This window comes from Haliotis rufescens, unplaced genomic scaffold (assembly GCF_023055435.1).
Source record: "Haliotis rufescens isolate VD_foot unplaced genomic scaffold, xgHalRufe1.0.p SCAF_7, whole genome shotgun sequence".
Classification (NCBI taxonomy): domain Eukaryota; kingdom Metazoa; phylum Mollusca; class Gastropoda; order Lepetellida; family Haliotidae; genus Haliotis; species Haliotis rufescens.
In genome coordinates, this window is record NW_025964361.1 from 40,727,515 (window position 1) to 40,746,428 (window position 18,914).

Genomic DNA, 18,914 nt, shown 5'->3' on the forward strand with positions numbered 1-18,914 from the left:
TCATAAGTTGTGGGAAAATAACATCAGTGAGTACGAAATAGTATTTGTTTGTTTGTTGTTTATCACCACACTCAGCAACATTCCCGCTATATGACGGCAGTCAGTAAATAATCAAATCTGGACAAGACAATCATGAACATCAATCTATGCAATTGGGATTTGATGACATGCATCAACCAAGTCAGTGAGCCTGATCACCAAATTTTCTAAAGTTACATTTATCAATTCTAGAATACCGGGTATGAAAAAAAAGTTGGTTAGAAAAAACGAACTTTCATGCAATTAGAAGGTCAGTTCAATAAACTAAAAAATTAATAATACTGAAATTTCCTAATCTCATCTGACACATGATTTTCATCACATCAAAATAAAAATTCACAAATGTCACATACCATTCACAAAGATAATATTTATCTTTTTTAATTGAAATAGTCTCATGTGCAGCCAACCCATTTTTGCTTCAAACATCCCCATGGTCACCTAGGAAACTGTGAAGTCATGTCTGGAGAATTAACTCAATCGGACACCTTTATATGCCCAGAATACTTTTCATATAGCACCATGAAATATGCCTGTTAAAGAAAAACTTGCAAAATTGTATCCAGCTCAGGAAGACGATTCGCTGTAGGGTAATGCACATATTGATTATTGAGGGATTGGCACCGTTGCTGGAGTCTGTTACAAGCCTTGGTTGTTTCTGTGATGTTGCAATGAGAGACACCTACATGTGACTGTGCATTGAAATGTGGAGCAGACGGACTTACCTCTATCAGGATTATTTCTGATTCTATTATCTAGCCTCTGAGTTCTTATTACTGGAATACAAGGGATATGTTTCAAACAGCGGTCTTCTGCCAGTGATGTGTTCTTTTCCAGCAGTGTGTTCATCTGACATCCTGATCGTCTGTCCTCTGTCATTGGCCTCCTGAACCATATATCACCACTTGGCCATCATTTGATGGAGACATACTTTTCTCATTACAGATTGAAATTTAATCTTGGATTTGGTGTTTGAGGAAAAGCAATCGGCTTGTGAATTCTTCAACCTGTGACTGGACCCTGGCAATGGCCATGTGTACCTTTGACCTTTTCGATGCCATGTGCCCAATCATGGGGTAAGTCAATTGGTTTCTTAATCAAAGTGGAGTAATTAATCTCACAGATTGTCAAGCACCTGATCTGGATTTCAATAACTTTATTTGCTGTTGTCACTTCCAGGGTTGGAGAAGGGAGATTGCTCCCTCTGATATGGATTATCTCGCTTAGCAATAGATGTTGTTCTTTTCAGGATGATTTTGACATTTGTTTTCTTTGTTTATACATGTGTATAAGCTGATGCTGTTATTTCACTGCTCATGCACTGTCTGATATAGCAGTGTTGACTTCATGAGTGCCTGTCTCTCTAGGATTGTTTCAGTGGCAGATTTATTATTTGATGTGTGTTTTCAAAAACATGCTTCTATACAAATGATTCTTGACCATTCATCCCAGGTAACTGTTGCACCATGCCTGGGATATTAACTATCACGTGATGTGTATTTTCGTAATATCTGTAATTTGTAGGGCAGTGCTGAAGGTGCCACAAGCTGAGGTATATTGGGCCTCGTTCCACAAAGCAATCATAGCACTAAGACTTCAACATAGTGTTGTCTTAGTGCCGCGACTGTACTTTAACATAGTTCTACGACTGTCGTAGGTCTAAGATGATCTTAAGTCCCATATTTTAACATAGACTTACGACAGTCGTAGCACTAAGATAATCCTAACTCCTGTACTTTAACAGTTCTATGACTGTTGTAGGTCTAAGATGATCTTAACTCCCATACTTTAACATAGACTTACGACAGTCGTAGCACTAAGATGATCCTAACTCCTGTACTTTAACATAGTTCTACGACTGTCGTAGGTCTAAGATGATCTTAAGTCCCATATTTTAACATAGACTTACGACAGTCGTAGCAGTAAGATAATCCTAACTCCTGTACTTTAACATAGTTCTATGACTGTTGTAGGTCTAAGATGATCTTAACTCCCATACTTTAACATAGACTTACGACAGTCGTAGAACTATGATCACTTTGTGGAAGGGTCCCGAGCAGCAAACCGAACTATATACTACACAAAAGAAGTTATAAAACGCCCGATTCTTATATATTACTCTTGTCATGCCATGACAGATTGTTTTTCGTAATATGAAAGAATAGACTGTTCTTTGACTTCTTTTGAGTAGTATATACTGGTATGAACTAGTATGTGGTGTTTGGTAGTGCACATCACTTTATCAGTTTGATTATGAACCTAGATCTGTCAGCCCAATCGCATGTTTGGCCTGAGGCCATGTTTCTTTGCTTTCCATCCAAATTTAGCTTGGGGGCACAGGTGGCCCAGTTGTCTAAGGCGCCGCGATTCGCGGTGCAGGGTTGCGGCCCTTGGCCATGCCAGAAACCTGTGATTGTGGATTCGAATCCCAGTTCGCCCCGATTATGTTTCTAGGTTTGTCAGCACCATACCCGTGCTTGTGGGTTTCACCGAAGTGGTAAACGTCTAAGACCTGCATCTCTTCGGGTTTTCCTCCCACGTTAAGCTGACACGCCGCGATATAACTGGAATACTGTTAAAAGCGGCGTTAAACCCAACTCACTCACTCACACACTAATTCACTCCTTCACTCCTTCCAGAAGATGTTAAAAGATGGTACTTATTGTTTCTCTGCTTTGCCCTCAGCATTAAGGGGATAAAACAAGGCCTGGTTGACTCCATGTCTGTATATCTTGTTTTAAAAGTGGGGAATCCAGGTGGCAGATGTATTAAGTGATCTTGTTTTAAAAGTGGGGAATCCATAATAAACTGTGGAATGGTATATCAGTGGTTTCGCACTATAAAACTGGCATTAGTCCAGCCTCATATAAAAACACACACACACACACACACACACACACACACACACACACACACACACACACACACACACACACACACACACACACACACACACACACACACACACACATCACTATATAAGTGCAGTAATCTTGAATGCAATATTAAACCCCATTTCACATCACCTACTAGACCTGGCTTCAGAGTTCTGTATGATCTGATTCTGGATCAACAGACAAGCAATATTGCGATGCTCACTGCCATGTTAGACCTTGACCTTGATAGGTTTATTTGCTCTGCTGATCCAATGACCAGTCAGGATTATCAGATGATTAATCTGCGGATCTGATCAAATCGGAACCTTAAAACAATCCATCACTGTCTGATGATGTTCAGCTGAATGAATCCTGTGCCCCCCGGAAGAAGGCACTGCGACCTTTGTGGTGATGGTTCTGGACCAGCTATGAAGGGCTGGACACAACCTACAGGCAGTGTTGGAAATAACTCAGATAGTTAACTGGTCAGACAGACTAGTAGCTCTCCTTAAGTATTATCCTGCAGCAAACTTGTCTAACTAAAGTGAAAAACATTGTTTATACATGAAGTCCTATGCAGGGAATGGTCTTAGTTTTTGGAAATGTGTAATCTCGCTGTGTGAGTTGTAGTCAGTGACAAAGAGCCCTAAACTGACCTTTCCGTTGATGTCCATAATTCAAGTTAAAAGAAATTAAATATTGTCATAAACTATATAAGGCCTGAGCAATGTAATTATTTATTTCACAGATCCAGCAGTCATTTTTTAAAAGCACAATAATCTAGTACAGGATGTAATCGTGTCCATCAAACTTTCGTCTCCAAATTTACAATTACATTGACATTTTTGCAATATGTATTTTGTCTCTCCTGCTTGCTCCAGCAAAGATGTCTCCTTAAGTGAAAGGAAAACATGTTTCTCTAAAATGAACCAGAGGGTTTTTATACATCTCGACCACAAAATAAGAGACTTGGAGAAACATGTATCATACATCTTGACCAAGTGAAATTGAATCAGTTCTTTAATATTAATATTACACCTGTCTTGTATACAGATAAACCTGGCAATATATTGGATATTATATTCCAATATCAGCTGTTGTGTTTTTGCTGAATTTGACTTGTGATGAAAAAATGGTAATTTGAAAAACAAATGGAATTTGTTCGCATGGCACACCTGATGTACAGTTTTTCCGTTTGTGACTATGTTTTTGACTGATTCCTCCTCGTGATAGCAATGTGCCACATCAGTGCCTCGCATATAGTAGAATTATCTTCACACTCCACCAGGCAGCAGAAATAGATATACTGTTCACAGAAAGTAAGGGACAGTTTCTCTTTAACAACAATCATCATTTCCTATATGGCTGTGGTAATAAAATAACCCATCATTTATGGTTACCATGTAGCTGATCAGTTATCAAGTGTATTGGTTTCCTGATTAAAGTGGGATGTTTCATCTCAGGATTATCAAGATCATTCTGATTTTGATTTCGATAAATATATTTGCTGTTGTTAAGGCAGATTCTGTTCTCCATTTGGGAATTAATCATCTGAATTAATGTGTGATATTGTATATAATAGATTCTGTTAGTGTATCTTCTCTGATTGATGAACATATAGGTGTGCATGTGCTTTTTGTGTTTCAGTTTCTAGTAAACTTAACAAATATACCAACACACAATGAATATGCAAAGTGTAATTTGGGAAATAATTTTCAGCAAACTGTTGGAAAACAAAGAACTTGGTATATGGTACTGATGCCTGAAGGCATGCAATATTGCCGTAAAAGGCGACTATGCTTGCCGTAAAAAAGGCGACTATGCTTGCCGTAAAAAAGGCGACTATGCTTGCTGTAAAAGGCGACTATGCTTGTCGTAAGAGGCGACTAACGGGATCAGGGTGTCAGAATCACTGACTTGGTTGATGCATGTCATCGATCCCAATTGCGTGGATTGATGCTCATGATGTCAATCACTGTATTGTCTGGTCCAGATTTGATTATTGACAGAGCGCCATCATATAGCTGGAAATGGGTGAGTGCGGCGTCGACTAACAAACAAACAAAAGCAACATTGCAATAATGTTTTCTGAGTTGGAATCCTCATTCATGGACATAACCTTCCAGTCCCTGCTACTTATCAAGAGTCAATATCCACTATGGGTTTTTTATAATATTTCATATTAGGAAATAAAAATGTCCCTAACTTTCTTTGAACTGTATTGTTTATGTCTCCACATATCTCCAAGGATGTGAAAGAAAGATATGATTAGTTACCTTCAGAAAACAAATAAACCTTTTTCACACTGAACTGACCTCAACATCCAACATGGGACTTGGTTTTCAATATGTTTTCCTCAGCTCCCTTCACACCACACTGTATTTAATTACATTGGTTTTGTTCAGTCAGGCTCGCAAGGGAACATGATTTGATTTTGTCAAGTTTCACCAACATTGCCGACACCTTTGATGCTTCACAAAACACAAAAGCCACACGGTTATGCCTTCAGCTTAGGAGGAGTACTGTTTCCTTGGGGAGCCTGAGCCCAATTAGCAGAGTCTAGCAGCGGGAGCATTATAGGTATTTCAAGGCCTTACAAACTAGCTAGACACCATTTTTCTGGATGATTTTTCTGATAACGAAGTCTGTGATTTGGAGATGCCGTGAAGCTAGTTTGCTCACCTGACTGTTAAGGGCTCCTTTGAGATAATGCATCTTAAAGCCAATAAACAAAGCTGACTCATGGGATGTTGTTAGTATTTAAGTATTATGTACAAATATTTGTTACTGTTGCGTGAGTAAGTTAAGATTTAGCGTCTCATCGGATATATTTCAGCCATATCCTGATGAGACTAATTTATATATCAAGAGTAAATACATAAAAACCTGTCAACAATGGACTGTAAAACAACTAGAGTGTTACAGATTTGTATTTAAAACTAACATTTATTCTTAAAATATGACTTATCATAACAATGCATCATAAAAATGGGCTATCACCAGCAACCAAAGTTAGGCCTCAATATTGGGAACCATGGGGACTTTTTAATGTTGCACAATTCCAACCTGAATTCTGATGCAAAAAATGAGAATAACTGTGTTTCCAGTACCTCATGACCCTATAACTACTCATCGAGAAAATTCATACATTTGAAATGACAAATATTTACAGTTTCACCAAACAACTCATAAGTGTTTCCAGTAGATCTACCTGAAAACCTTTGTAACTATTTATCCAGAAAACTAATAGTTATGGCTACCATACCTTTATTCAATGTTATATTATGTGATATGAGGCTTTTTGCATGTGTGATAGAGGCAACATTGAGACAGACATATTACAGTGGGTGTAATAACATCATAATACCACCCCTTGCTGGGCTGATATGGCTTGTCAATGCATTTTGAATGGGTGATATCAGCCCAGGTGGAAAGAAATTGGAGTTATGTCCCTAAGTGTGTCGTCTGCTCTTCTGCTTGGCTAGCTTTCCCATGACAGTGTCTTCCAAACAAGGTGAAAATAGGACTTAACCCCAGAAAGTACGAGAATCTGTATTTTACTAAGAAAGTGTTATCCCAAATATGACATTTGTTACATTTGACCACTTTCTAAATGGCATTGTGTGTTCATAGCTTTCGGCCTTGGGAGCTGCGCCAATTTACACTTGTCAGAGGTGTACACAAAGTACATGATCTAGACTACCAGTTGTCAGACTTTCATTTTTGTGGCAGCCTTGGTGGCTGAGTGGGTTAGATCGCTGTCTTTGTGTGCTGGCGATTAGGTGCCTGCTTCTGGTAGTGTGGGTTCGAATCCTAGATGGGACTCAATCCCCAAAAGAACGTTACTATATGGCCTTGGGTTGATATAGTGCATGATATGAAAACTGGCATATCATATAGTGTGACCTCCAAATATTTATATTGATAACATCGTAAGTGAACCTTTCTTTTTAATTTTAAGACCCCTGTTAGGTTCCTGGGTTAGAATTGGCCCTCAGCAACTGACTTAATGAATCGTTGGCCAGGCTTGTTGATAGCATGGTGATGTTCCCCGACGATGTGGATTACTGATCATGATATCAATCACTGGTTTGACTAACCCAGATTGAATTATTTACAGGCTGCCGTGATATAACTGCTATAGTGAATGTCTGATACTTTAATGCACTGCATGCAGAGAACCTTTCAATCTGCTTGTCTTGGTTTGAAGCCAATATTCCTTGAAGTACTATCAGTGGTCTGCCCACACCAGAGCCCAGCTTGTGAGTATGAACAGAAGCCTATTTCGAAACAATGATCATACTCAACATCTTTTTCTTCCTTTATGGCAAAAGTCTCGACAAAAACCTTTGCCTCATCACTGATAGTGTCACAAGCTCCTTCTCAGCGCGTGACGCCTTCGTTACACTCTCGGTAACATCGCTGCCACCAGTGTGGGCACGGCCATTACAAGAATCTTCGAATTTGCCCTCTAACCCCAAATGAAGTAACATTTATACTTTTGTTTATGTCTTTGGGAATGCCATCATTTTTCATTTTGAAAAGGTTTACGACTGACCATGTTTTCCAGTTGAATTTACTTTGTTGTTTGTAAAATCAGATCGGTTCGAGATTGCAGACTAATGTAAAATCAACCATCTTCTCCCTTACATTCTTACAATATCAACTACGTGATAGTTTTAATGAAATAGAAATTCAAATTGATAAACAAAGAAAGTAATTTAGCAGCAGTAAGTGTATTCGGCGTCACGACAGTCATCACTTGTTTGTAAACATAACAGTCATTCGGTTGAGAGTTCAAACTCCAAGCATGGTTGGCGCCACCTATCACAGTGGGGAGTTTTGAATGGTGGCAGCAAGTGTATAGAGAGCTCTGCAAACAGGCTATCACTGTGAGGAGCTTGATAGTGTCAGCGGTTGGTTATAAGGGAGATAATTTGAGGCGTTCCACTGGTTCTGTGATCAAACAAGTTTTTTAATTAAAATAGAAAGATTTATAGATGTTGGTCAGCAGCACATGACCTACATGGCAAACATTTCTGTGGTTCTAACCAGTGGAATGGAACAGTTTGGGGTTAATAGAAAGATAAAAAAGTTATTACTATTTGGCAGTGTTCTTTTCATATTTATGTTTTGACCAACTGGAGCCAAAAATCACTTTCAGAGCATACGTTAAATGCAGAATTTATTTTTCTTCACATGACTCCTCTATCTTGGAGAAATGAGAAAAAAATGGAAAGATAGAGCGAAACAAACAAATCTAACAAAATTACCAATTTACCATTTACCATAACTAATTTACCATTTTTCAACAACAATTGTTCAAATGCACTGTTTACATCATCTGGCTTCTACAAATACCATATATCGCTGTGTATAAGGCAAGTTTTTCGTATCTAGAATTTGGAGGCTTTCAAGGCGGGTCGTCTTATACACGGGGTTGAAGAGTTTTGATGTTTTTTTCTCCAACACAAAGACATTATTGTGAGCATGTAACACTGGAAATGTCTGGTGATGTTTTATCTCATATTTCAAATTTGTATTTTGTATTTGTTCATTTCCCTGAATTCGCGGAAGATAAATGATGTAATTTTTTTCTGCGGAAGACAAAGATGTTTTCATTTCAGATGTAGGGATTGTGTATGTGCTGGTGATGTGCTTCATTCTGATTTGCTTTATATATAAGATGGGGTATATATTAGCATCGACTCTGAAGGCCTGTACGGGGGGTCGCCTCGTAGGTGGGGTCGCTTTATAGACGGCGACATATATGGTACTTCTCTGTGTACTCTGACAAGTAATTCCATGTACAAATCACTGTATAAATGTCAAACCTTTTGCACTGTAATTTTTTTTGTTTAATTCTAACCGACCTCAACAACTTTATGCCTAATATAAAATATATATATTAAGCTTCACAAATTAATTTGTATTTGTACCAACCCATACTGAATTGTCAGCAAATAATTAGTAGAGCATAAAATTAAAGGAGCCTGGCCTTGTTCGCATGTAGACAATTCTCCTCATGGCTAGATCTAATGTCTTCGTCCTTGTCATTCTCGTTAGCCAGCACTGCCCTGAATTATCCCTGCAAGCCCAACCTATGATTATGTATAAATATATTAAACATCAGTCAAGACAGCCTTGGACTTACCCTGTATAATTTTGTACATTGATTAGCAAGTTGTCCTTGCTGCTGTCTCCTTGACTCAGTTGATTGCAGTGTTTTGTGACAACAGACCTGTTGTTTTGAATACTGTGTTGTAATGGCTGTGCCACTTCCTGTTGTTCCCATTGTTTAATTCACAGTCAGTGATTCAGCTGAAATAATGTGTGGCATTTAACTAAAGCAAACCCACCCAACCCCAACCCAAACCCAAACCCAAACCCAAACCCCAACCACAACCACACTCGCTCACCCCACAGAGCCAGAGATCCCATAACACATAGACCCGTGAAGATTCCGGGGTAGAATAGGTCTTCAGCAACCCATGCTTGCCGTAAAAGATGACAATGCTTGTTGTAAAAGGCGACTAACAGGATCGGGTGGTCAGGCTCGCTGACTTGGTTGATGCATGCCATTGATCCCAATTGCGTGGATTGATGCTCATGATATCAATCACTGGATTATCTGGTCCAGACTCGATTATTTTACAGACCGCCGTCATATAGCTGGAATATTGCTGAGTGTGGCGTTAAACAACAAACCAACCAAACCATAACACATAACAAGCTCATGTAAAAACGTTGTGAGAACCCCCCACCCCAACCTCGCTCGCTCGCTCACTCACTCACTCACTCACTCACTCACTCACTCACTCACTCACTCACTCACTCACTTCAAACCACCTCAAACCACACCATTCCACCCTATTCACTCACTCACTCGACAAAGCACCAGATCCCTTAACACATAATCAGCTGACAAAAAATAGTGGCATAGAAACCTTTATGTAGATTTTCACCCATGATTTCCTGAATATGTACTGATCAATGCATTACCTTACTTAACCATCATCAATAAAAAATGGGCTAATTTCCATAAATATCCCCCTCAAATCTGGACACGCCTAAAAGCAATCTATATGACAATGGGTACATCCTGGTGCCACTGTATTTAGCTTATAATAGAAGCAATATAACAGCCGTAACGGCCTCCACCCAATGTACTGGCACTTAGATGATGCAAATGGTACTTGTGCTTGGGGTGTGTTTTTTATGCAGCCTTGGGTATGAATACATGACTATTTTTGTTACATATGTGCCCTTTACGAGGTTTCAGAACAGAAATGTATCAATATGAATATTGGATTTCCTGATATTGTCATCAGCTGTGTTGAGTGGATGTAAATTTCATTGAATGTAATCCTTCGTCTCATCCATAAAAGTGTATAAGCGTGTATGATGCTTGTGATAAATATTCAGATCAGAGGTGTTATAGCTCACCTGTCAAAACTATGTTCCAAATATGAATATTATTTATATGATCTGTTTATTACGCATTGTCTCTACCATTTGCTCTGAAAGAGGTGGACGGAACGGTAGCATGGTGGTTAAAGCGTTTGCTCATCACACCTAAGGCCCTTGTTTGATTCCCATGTGGATACAATGTTTGAAGCCCATTTCTGGTGTCCCCTGCCGTGATATTGCTAGAAGGTTCATATAACTAAACCCACTCACTTAAAATGAGGATCTGGTGGTTACAGAATTGGCATGAGTGAGTGAGTGAGTTGGGTTTAATGCAGCTTTTAACATTATTCCACTTATATCACGGCGTGTCAGCTTAATGTGGGAGGAAAGCCCGAAGTGATGCAGGTCTCAGACGTTTACCACTTCGATGAAACCGAGGATGGGTATGGTGCTGACAAACCTAGAAACATAATCGGGGCGAACCTGGATTCGAACCCACAATCATAGGTTTCGGGCGTGTCCAGGGGATGCAACTCTGCACAGCAAATCGGGGCGCCTTAGACAACTGGGCCACCTGTGCCCCCTGCATTGGTATGAACTAACATATTTAGTTGACTGGTCCTTATGATAACAACATATAGCAAAACCCTGAAAAATTGCAAATTTCTGCTGGTCCTTATGATACCTTAACTATTGGGCAGTTTGGCAAAGACAATAGGACTAGTGCTAATTTCTAATTTGACCTGGTTGATAAGGTGTCATATTTCCCTGACAGAGTGGACTCTTACTCATGTTATCAGATACTGCTTTGTCTGGTCCAGATCAATTACTTACTAGTTGAGTGGCGGTGGGGTAGCCTTGTGGTTAAAGCTTTCGCTCGTCTTGCCGATGGCCTGGGTTTGATTCCCCAGATGGGTACAATGTGTGAAGCCCATGTCTGGTGTCCCCTGCCCTGACATTGCTGGAATATTGCTAAAATCGCTGTACAACATACTCACTTGTTGCAGGGATACAGCGGTAATATTTCTCATTCTCAAACTTCTTGTCCCTTTTCATGTTTTCCATCCTCTTTTCAATCATCTATTCCTATTTTATGTTGCCACTTAAGTTATTTTATCAGGGCTGATTTCTCTCTACTCTGTCAATATATTCACCATTCTATCACAGTACATGGATTTTGAACTGGTCCCCAGCATACTTATTGCAAGAGCCAACAAAATTGAAAATCTGATGATCAGACTGTGTGATTTGGGTGTCTTAATACTTTGACTCCATTTGTTGTTGCTCATACTATCAACCATTAGTTTACCTGGCCTAAATTTGATTTACCTGTCACTATTTACATTCAGGTGTCAAAAACCAGAGCTTAAAGCATTACTGACTACAGTTTAAAAACAATATTCCCTAATAGAAAGCAACAAAACCTTTTCCATATTCATAAGAGATCCCTGCCAAAAGCAGCATCGATTGTATGATTCCGACTAGATCTTGTGTTTATAAATCACACACTCCTCAGTGTCTGTCAGGGCATTGGGGTAGTCAAATGGTTAAAGCCTTTGTTCATCAGGCCAGGGTCAGGGTTCGATTCCGCACATGGGTACAGTGAGTGAGGCCTGTTTCTGGTGTCCCCTGCCGTGATGTTGCTGGAATATTGCTAACAGCAGCATAAAATACACCTTGTTCACTCACTGTCTGTCCTATGTCGTTGAAGGATTTAATAACCAATGGTCACATGATCTGATGATGTACATAAAGTTTGAGTCTCCTTGATAATTATTGCTACAATATTGTAAAAATGGAAGGAATACTCTCTCCTAAAATACTCATTATTTGAAGGTGAGCTATAGAGCTTCCACTATAAGTTTTCATATGATCTGAAGCAGCCTTCAAAGACTGAAGCACCAAATATTGATCAGATAGCGAAAGGCAATTTTGAAGATAGCAAGAGCTTACGTATCTTTATGTGCAAATACATGTGATCTTTCATATCTGGCCTCAATACCTTTGGCGCCTTTTGAAGAGAACATTCACAAGGATTATGAAAGACGGTGACAAACATATTATATAAGCTGTTTATAACTTGGTATCCATCAAGTTATTTACATCTGTCAAGGATAAGTTAATTCTTGTAAGATGTATGCTTTTGTACCATACCAGGACTTTATTCGGCTGTAAGTGTGATTTTTTTATTTGAGAGAACTAATATTTCCTTCAACGATTAATTTTGTTTTGAACATAAATGATGCTTATATCATTCAGTTCTTCCTAGATGATAAAAAAATGGGATAGATATATTTTGAGATGTGTCTGAAATCTTTGAATATAGATGATATTTGAATATTAATGATGCTTATATCATTCAGTTCTTCCTAGATGATAATAAAAATGAATAAAATTATTTTGAGATGTGTCTGAAATCTTTGAATATAAATGATCTTTGAATATAAATGATGCTTATATCATTCAGTTCTTCCTAGATGATAAAAAAAGGGATAGATATATTTTGAGATGTATCTGAAATCTTTGAATATAAATGATGCTTATATCATTCATTTCTTCCCAGATGATAATAAAAAGGGATAGATTTATTTTGAGATGTGTCTGAAATCTTTGAATATAGATGATATTTGAATATTAATGATGCTTATATCATTCAGTTCTTCCTAGATGATAATAAAAATGAATAAAATTATTTTGAGATGTGTCTGAAATCTTTGAATATAAATGATCTTTGAATATAAATGATGCTTATATCATTCAGTTCTTCCTAATGATAAAAAAAAGGATAGATATATTTTGAGATGTATCTGAAATCTTTGAATATAAATGATATTTGAATATTAATGATGCTTATATCATTCAGTTCTTCCTAGATGATAATAAAAATGAATAAAATTATTTTGAGATGTGTCTGAAATCTTTGAATATAAATGATCTTTGAATATAAATGATGCTTATATCATTCAGTTCTTCCTAGATGATAAAAAAAGGGATAGATATATTTTGAGATGTATCTGAAATCTTTGAATATAAATGATGCACATATCATTCAGTTTATCCAAGATGATAATTATAATGAATTGATATATTTTTACATGTATCTGAAATCTTTGAATATAAATGATCTTTGAATATAAATGATGCTTATATCATTGAGTTCTTCTTTGTGCATACAGGTGACTAAACACCATGTGGCATTTAACTGAGATCTTATCCGAAATACACATGTAGGTTCAGTCGAGCAAGGAATCAGCACATTGCATTCAGCAGTGTAACGTGATTTAGGGTATAAGTACAGCCAGCAGGGAATTGTTAATGAAATGAAAGACAGTCATGAGTAAATGAGATTTTGTGAAAACAACCATCAAGGGATATGACAGTAGAAGTCTTGACCAATGACAAAGAGCTATCCCCACAGAGTGTCTGCAACTTTGTTAGAGGACAGATGAAGAGACAGTGGTGGGAAAACTGTTCCAAAGATGCATACTTAGTGAAGATGTGTCTGGCATTTCAAAGGAAGACTCACGATCAAATAAAATAGAAGAAATTCACTGAAATAGAAGGGCTTGATGAATAATCATCTGATTGTCTTTTATCTGAGCAGTAAAGATGCTGATTTGAGCAAGGCCAAACCCATTGGGATTCTGGGTAAGAATAGGTCCAAAGCAATCTTTTCTGGCTGAAAGAGTTGACAAAATGGATCGGGTGTTCAGACTTGGTGACTTGGTTAATTGCATATAATTGGTGTAGGACATTGCTCATAATATCAATCACTGGTTTGCCTGGTTCAATGAGTGTGGGGGGCACAGGTGGCCCAGTCGTCTAAGTCGCCGTGATTCGCTGTGCAGAGTTGGGTCCCTTTGGCACGCCAGAAGCCTAAGATTGTGGGTTCGAATCCTGGTTCGCCCCAATTATGTTTCTAGGTTTGTCAGCACCATACCCGTGCTCGTGGGTTTCACCGAAGTGGTAAACGTCTGACACCTGCATCACTTCGGGCTTTCCTCCCACATCAAGCTGACACGCAGTGATATGACTGGAATACTGTTAAAAGCGGCGTTAAACCAGACTCACACACTCAATGAGTGTGGTTTTATGTCTCTTTTAGCAATATCACGGCAGGGAACACCAGAAATTGACTTAACACATTGTACCCTTGTGGGGAATCGAACCCAGGTTTAGGGCATGACAAGTGAACACTTTAACCACTAGGCTACCCCACCACCCTTGACTGGTTCAGGCCGTCATCATATAACAGGAATATTGTTGATTGTTGTACCAACGAACAAACAGTGAAAAGAAATGTGAATTTGTAACTTACTTACTTTGTTACTCATATGCTTCGGACATGTCCGATTGGGAATCTCAAATGTCCGGTTTAAAATATTGCTTACCGGACATTTAAATTTTTCTGTCTGGACATTTTTAAAACCAAACTGGGTCCAAAAAATTGATGAGTGTTATTGTATCCCTTCAGCGAATTCAGGTGAATAAACAGGTATAACAAACTTGGTCAATAAAAGTATGAAATTGGATATATATCATCACTAGACATGATGATTTACCATTTAAGATGTATTTCCTGCTCTCCAAGGCATTGTTTTGTATGCAGAGATTAAGATTACTGTGTGTATTTTCTCGTAAACTAAGCCGGAAATAGCAATCAGCTGTGCACACGTTTCCTCCCAATCTACCGGTGATTCATTTAAAACGTATCCAATGATACAACTTCAAAGAATTTTGATGCAATGGTCAGAAGAAATTGTATCTGAAATTATTATTTTATCAGGAATAATATATTCCAACATTGTGTTATTTTAGTTGCAGCTTCCACCATATAAACTTAAAATTATAAGAACCATAAGCGTAGCACTTTGGTACAGATGGTATGCAGGATATTTCGTTTCAAGGCGTAATCTGACCGTGGTTGCTGTAAATAACAGTGACTTGTGCGATCTACCAATCACTTCGCATACGATTTCGCCAAAATTATTGTAAACATTATCATAATTATTGAATGAAACTTTGAATATAATTAATAAAATATATTGCATTAGTCGAGATAAAAAATGAACCATTTTTTTATTACCAGATATTATAATAATAGGATTAAATTGCATGCTTCAGTTCAGATTTGTTGACTGGTATTTCCGGTGTTACGTGATCGCGGTGATCAGCTGATAATGTTTTCTGAGATGGGGGAAAAGATTGTGTCATTGTGTTTATTAAAAATGTTAGTAAATTTTGGGAGCCATGCTTTACCGCTCACTATAACCGAGTTAGCGCTGTATTGAAGCGTACAATAACGAAGGAATGTAATGTGTGTGAAAAGTCATAATAAAATACGCTATTTGAAGGAGGTGTGGCCTAAATGCAAATGTCCAATTGGGATTTTAAATTTTCCGGATCCCTGCTTCAAACCTAACTCAATTTATAATTCCAGCAAAACTGACATGACATTGTTGCCAGAATATGTAAAGGGAATTAAGAAATGTCTGAAAATATATGGATATATATCTTATCACGTCAGATGCCTGGACATCCTAATCTGTACTGTGAATGCATGTACGTCTGCTCATAAAATCCCTCTTGATCATTAGGCCATCAGAGTTGCCTCCCTTCTTCTAATGTTTGAATGTCATGGACTTCACTATATTGATGACTGTAAATAAAGATATAATCCTGCTATCTCACAGAAAACTTTTTTTTCTCTAAAGAAACAATTAAATAGATAAGTTAACGTTTCATAAAAATACTTAAAAAAATGTTTCTCATTTGCATTTGTTCCATTGTGATTTGAATTCATTAACAACATAATAAGAAAATTGTATTTATCTTGTTACTGTGACGTGTCTTTATTTTACTTTATATTTTCTCTGAAATGTCCAAATCAACCTAGAAGCAGATATAGTGTAACTCACTGATGATACTTCACTTCATTCTCTACAGTTCCGTAATTATAGGAATTTACCATGGCAACCTGGTATAGCACAGCAACAGTTATGTACTGCATTGACCAGCAGCCACGCCCTCCTGTAACCAGGCCTTCAACATACGAGGGGCGTTCAATAAGTTTTGCAACTTCAATATAAGACCAGGTCGCAGAATATCTTTTGCAATTTTATTTTTCAATATAATCTCCATTCACCTCAATACACTTTTTCCATTTATCCTTCAAGCTTTTGATACCACTTTTGTAGAAATCTGCAGATTGGCCCTCTAACCACGCCTCTGTGGCAGCCTTTATGTCCTCGTCATCCTGGAAACGTCTTCCACGTAGGGCAGATTTCATCTGCCGGAACAGGAAATAGTCACTGGGGGCTAAGTCTTTTGTTATGTTTTGTTAGTTGTTTAATGCCGCACTCAGCAATATTCCAGCTATATGGCGGCGGTCTGTAAAATAATCGAGTCTGGACCAGACAATCCAGTGATTGACATCATGAGCATAGATCCACGCAATTGGGATCGATGACATGTATCAACTAAGTCAGCGAGCCTGACCACCCGATCCCGTTAGTTGCCTTTTACAACAAGTATAGTCTCCTTTTACGACAAGCATAGTCGCATTTCTGTGCTGTAGGGTGGGTGATTTAACTGATGCTTCTAGGATGACGAGGAATATAATGTCATCGAATATACAACATCATCCAGGGCATGTTCTAATCTCCAGAAATGATGTCACAATGTTTTATCGTGAAATAAACCACACCTCGATCTTCATTGTATGATAGAACAATGTTTTATCGCGAAATAAACCATACCTCGATCTTCATTGTTCTTCGTGATTTATCGCATAGCTGTCTTATATGGTCTGTTATTTCAGTGTACAGTGAATCCTTGTTAATCCAGTCAGTAGCTTCTTAGTGCAACTGTCTGGATAAATAAGTTTCTGGATTGACAAACGATGGGTGTGTAGTTATAATGTAGATAGAGACATTCCCAACACGATCAGATGGAAGGCAAGGTTTCGGGACTCACATGGTTTCATATGAATCAAGTTTGACTTTTATTCAAACATTTATGCCAGATTGGTGTTGTTAGTAAACCATACTTTTTCTTTTTTGTACTGTGGTAGCCCAGCAGTATAAGCGTTTGTTCATCATGCTGATAACCTAGGTTTGATTCCCAAGATGGTTACAATGTGCGGATATGGACCACCTCTATGGTAGATAGAGTGAAAAGGAGGGTTTCAATTCCTGGCCGCTTCATGGCCAAAGACGCTAAAATATGGTACTTGTTGTTACCCTGCCTGGTGCTTGGCATTAAGTAAGAACAGTAAACTATGGTTATAATGAACTCAGTGACCACCAATTTTAGTTCATTATAACCGTAGTTTGTTATAAGCATATATACAGCAAACGAACTGGATCTTCCAAAAGTTGGTTATGTCCGTTACTTCATTATAAGTGTGTTCATTATAAATGTACTTTACTGTATAAGGGGATACAATTAGGAGATAAACATACTGTGTTTTCGATGTAGAGCTAGGTTACCTGTAGATTTAACCCCGCTAAATTGAATTTGGAACCGAACGTGCAGCATGAGGTTTCAAATGTTTAATTTGGCGCGGTTAAATCTACAGGTAACCTAGCTCTACATTGAAAACACAGTATGTTTATCTCCATCCTACCATGACTAAATAAAACGCGAACTCTTTGGTGACAGCAAATATACTGAGTGAAGCGGCATGAGTTGAGTTCAGTGTTTTGAGTGGGTTATCGATCTGAATTACGGAATCACCGAACAAATATGGTGCTGTATATACTCAAGCAGTTTGTTTACACCGTTATACTTCACTCGAACATATGACAGGCATTGAAAGCATATAAGCATGGCAACTTGGTAAGCTAACATGAGGTGGGCATCCCTAAAGAAAACAAAGCATCGTTGCAAGGCTCTACATCGCGCGTCACCATTATGACGTCATATCGCTCATTGTGACGCAAAAATATGACGTCACAGTCGTATATAGAAAAGCGCCAAAATTCCAAGCTCTCTGTTGTCTCCAAAACGTAAATACATTCCCTTTGTTGATTTCTGTTGTGTTTTTCTGCACGAAATGAATTGCCACACATCCTTTGAATATTGTAGTAACCGCATCTGTGCATTTTGTAACCTGTAATTGTAGATATAATTATTTAAATATGCCTACCGACAATGACTGAAAATAGTACTATTCTATGAATATTAGCTTCCGCAGTGATGCGGCCGCCAAACCAGCTGTTTCAATCAGAGGGGGTTTATTGTGATTTAATAGCCTCTGATTGACCAATCAGAATCGAGTAAATTCCAAATTCATGGTAGAATATGGAGTAGTCTGCTTAGAGCTCTTCATAAAATCCCCAGGCTATATAGGGCTATGCAGTTGTTGCTGTGTTGAAAACGGAGCCTTCCCACCAAATATGCAAGTTTGAAGCGTTGTTTAAACATTCACCGATTTCCATTATCAATATGAAATACAGTGAACTACAGTTGTAACAAACTCAAAGGGACCACTAATTTGAGTTTGTTATAACCACAGTGTATTATAAGCATATATGCAGCAAATGGCCAGGACAGAAAGTAAGTTCATGATATCCATCAGTTTGTTAT

At 38.1% G+C, this 18,914-nt stretch overlaps 1 protein-coding gene across 2 annotated transcripts in view; it reads left to right on the forward strand.

Moving 5' to 3' along the window:
• LOC124132657 (transient receptor potential-gamma protein-like) overlaps positions 1–18,914 on the forward strand; it is a 383,698-nt gene that overhangs the window by 125,463 nt on the left and 239,321 nt on the right. For both annotated transcript variants that reach the window (XM_046496669.2, XM_046496670.2), the window contains exon 2: positions 985–1,115. The gene's annotated coding sequence lies outside the window, so the exon portion shown is untranslated. The remainder of the gene's footprint in view (positions 1–984; positions 1,116–18,914) is intronic.